Source organism: Lactuca serriola, chromosome 1 (assembly GCF_051521515.1).
Source record: "Lactuca serriola cultivar US96UC23 chromosome 1, Lser_US96UC23_V15, whole genome shotgun sequence".
Lineage (NCBI taxonomy): Eukaryota > Viridiplantae > Streptophyta > Magnoliopsida > Asterales > Asteraceae > Lactuca > Lactuca serriola.
In genome coordinates, this window is record NC_136408.1 from 189,998,713 (window position 1) to 190,002,239 (window position 3,527).

Here is a 3,527-nt window from a genome sequence, read left to right on the forward strand (position 1 = left end):
AAACACCCGTCCAAACCGAGTCCGAATACGATACCGAGCCGGAATTTGAAGAACACACAAGCGAACCCGAGAACGAGCCAAGGAACGAGATGGCAGCAATTGAAGAGATGTCCATGGGAGCTTACAAAAAGCGGATCCGAGAAGATATGGGTCCCGGTTTAGTCCAACCCGCAATACCTGCCACTGCCACATTCGAGTTGAAGGGGCACATATTGACTGCACTGAAGGATATCCCATTTTTTGGGAAAGATCATGAGGATGCTTTTAAGCATCTAGATGAAGTCAACGACATTGAGGATTACTTCAATGTCCCAAATGTCAACAGAAACACAGTCTTGCTTAGGATGCTTCCCATCACTTTCAAAGGAGCTGCTAAGGAATGGTTAAAAGCACTTCCACCGGGTATAATTACCACTTGGGCTCAAATGCGTGAGCAATTCCTGGACCAGTTTTGCCCGCCATCCAAGATAGCCAAACTCAAGAAGGCAATAGCCAACTTTGAGCAACAGCCGGGGGAGTCATTATACGAAGCATGGGAGCGGTACAAGGGCTTGCTCAGAAATTGCCCTCAACATGATCTAAATGTGCAACAGGAGATGTCAATCTTCTATGATGGGGTCAACGTTATGACAAGACAACTCCTTGATTCTCAAGGAACTTTGACAAAGAAAAATCCAAGGGAGGTCAAGGAGTTGATTGAAGAATTCGCGAAGCGCTCTCGCGAATACCACAACCCTAGGCAAGATGGAATCAAAGGCGGTGGAGCGGCCCAAACTGAAGAAATAGCAGCTGTAATGGCCATGCTGAACAATTTGGATCGAAGGATAACACAAATGGACCAGTCAATACATGCCATAAGAGTGGGTTGCGAAAGATGTAGTGGTCCACACTTGACCAAGGACTGCAATGTAGATGAGTTTGGGAACATAAAAGCTCAAGTGTGCTACTCTAGTGGGGATAAGTTTGATGAGGATTGGAGGAAACCAAAGAAGGAGTGGCTGCCATATGAAGAGTATAAGAAGCAAAAAGAAGAGAAGTATAGGCAGACAGGTCGAGGCTTTTATCAAAAGGAGCAGCCACCAGCCGAGAAGAAACCCGATCTAGAGACCATTTTGATGAAGTTTATGGAAGCTTCGGAAAAGAGACACGATGCCACTGATTCTGCTATCATGGAACAACAAACCTTAATAAAGAATCAGCAAGCCTCCATCCATAACCTTGAAGTACAATTTGGTCAACTAGCCACTCTGGTTCATGAAAAATTGTCCCCGAAGAATCCCGAAATAAAGACCCAATCTCATGTAATGGCCATCGATACTGAAGAAGAAGCAATCTCTGAGTTCCTGGAGGCATTGGAAGAAGAACCATAGCAGCCCGATCCAAAACCCAAGAAGTCAAAGTTCGAAAGTGAAAGGTTGCTGAAACAGCTTCGCCACGACGTGGCACTCCTCTAGCCATGACGTGGCACATATCTGATCAAAAAGTCTTTGAACCCTTTCTGGTTTGTCAGCCACCGTTGCCATTTCCACCCTGAGCTGCACTTAGTCTACTAGAGAAGGAGCATATAGAGTTTTCCAAGCATATGAAGGGGATCCCGATTAATACTCCCTTTGTCGAGTCCTTATCCAAAACTCCCGAGAATCAGAAATTACTGCAAGATTTGATAGACACTCGCAGGAAATTAAAGAATCAGTCTAAGGTGGTTCTAAGTGAACAAACCTCAAAAGCCGTGTTGGGAGAGACACCAGAAAAGATGGGGGATCCTGGACGCCTCACTCTTCCATGTGAGTTTGGTAATAAAATGAATGTTAATGTTGTAGCCGATTCTGGGGCTATCATTAATTTGATGCCTTTTCATTTTATCAAAAATTAGAAATTCAGAAGATGAGGGCTACAAAAATGAAGATTCACATGGCGAACCGTTCAGTGACACAACCCCGGGGCATAGTGGAGGATATTGTGGTGAAAATTGGAAATTTGTTTTTCCAATAGACTTTGTAGTTTTGGATATGAAGGAAGATCCCGATGTCCCAATTATCCTTGGTCGTCCATTGCTTAACACTGCCGGAGCTCTTGTTGATATTCGTGAGTCTAAGCTCACTTTGAGGATTGGAGATGAACAAGAAGTTTTTGGAATACAAGATGACTTTCAAGAGGATCATGTTCAAGAAGAGGTGTTCACAATTAATGAAGACAATGAACTAGAAGAACTGGAAAAGCTTATGGAAGAAGAGATCAAGGCAGTTCATCAAGTCAAAAGAACAAAACCGAGGGCATTTGTTCCATATTTGATTGAAGTCATAGCTTACAAGAGTCTGCCTTCTTGGGTGAGCAAAGAGGATGAGGAGATGACAAGTGATGAAGAGGAGGTCAGTTCAAGAGTGACAAAGCCGGTGGTGAAAGAAGAGGAGGATGCTATAGAGTGCAAGGAAGAACCCAAGGGCACAAAACGCAAGCTTGAAGAAGAGGGCAAAGCTAAAAAAGAGAATTCAAAGAAGACATATAAAAGGCGAGTTCAAGCTTACAAGAGGCGATTCAAGGAACAAAAGATTTTAGTGGTGGACTCTTCAGAAGATTCAACGTAGAAGGCACGAAGTCCAGCTCAAGACTCCAAGAAAAAGAAGCGCTTCTCGGGAGGCAACCCGAGCTTGGTTTGCATTTTCTTTTCTTTTAATTTTTGAGTTTTTAATTAGGAAGATATCAACTCATCATCTAATAACTGATACTTAGTAAAGAATTAGTTGTGGGGAGCTTTAATTAATAAATGAAATGCAAAGTAGATAGTAAAAATGTGTGATTTAACAAAATTTTGCGATCAGACATTTGCCACGTCGTGGTCTGATAGAGCCACGTCGTGGTAAAAGTGTAATCACGGGATCAGATGACAATTTCAAAGTCCACGACGTGGCATAGCCAGCCACGACGTGGCCTTTAAAAAGTCACGGGGGGACCATTTCTTTAAAACCCTTTGACTACATACTCCCACTCCCCATTTGCTACTGTCGCACGAACGGGAACAAGGTCCCCACAACCAATTTCTTAATTTGCTTCCAAATTCCTTGCAAGTTTTTTTCATTTAACTCTACTTGGTATATGCTTTACCCATTAATTGTAGTTATATCTTACAATTTTAAATTTTCATGGTTAGGGTTTATGTGATTCACGAAATTGGTTGAAACTAGTTGTTGATTCTAGGTTGCATGTCCCTTAAATATCCATAGGAACAAACCCCAAGCATTATTTTTAGTAGAAATCGCATACAAACTAACCAATCTATACAGAGGTTGCGACTGCGGTCCACGACGTGGCGAGCCTGGCCACGTCGTGACTTTTGAAGAGACAGTTTAATTTGTTTTAATATTTTGGGTGTTTGCTGCTTTGGTTTGATTTTGTATGCAGAAATGGGACCACGAAGAGCTATTCCACAGGAGGAAAACCCGATTGATGTGGCGAGTATACATCCTTTATATCAGTTTCCTCAAAACATTCCCCGACCATTGTTGACTACATATGAAAATCGACTGGGA

The 3,527-nt window shown here is 42.6% G+C and overlaps 1 non-coding gene across 1 annotated transcript; it reads right to left on the reverse strand.

Moving 5' to 3' along the window:
- Positions 1–473: 473 nt before the first annotated feature.
- Positions 474–580, reverse strand: LOC145080652 (small nucleolar RNA R71). Its single transcript, XR_013695246.1, has one exon. It is a non-coding gene; the product is annotated as a small nucleolar RNA R71 (small nucleolar RNA).
- Positions 581–3,527: the final 2,947 nt, after the last annotated feature.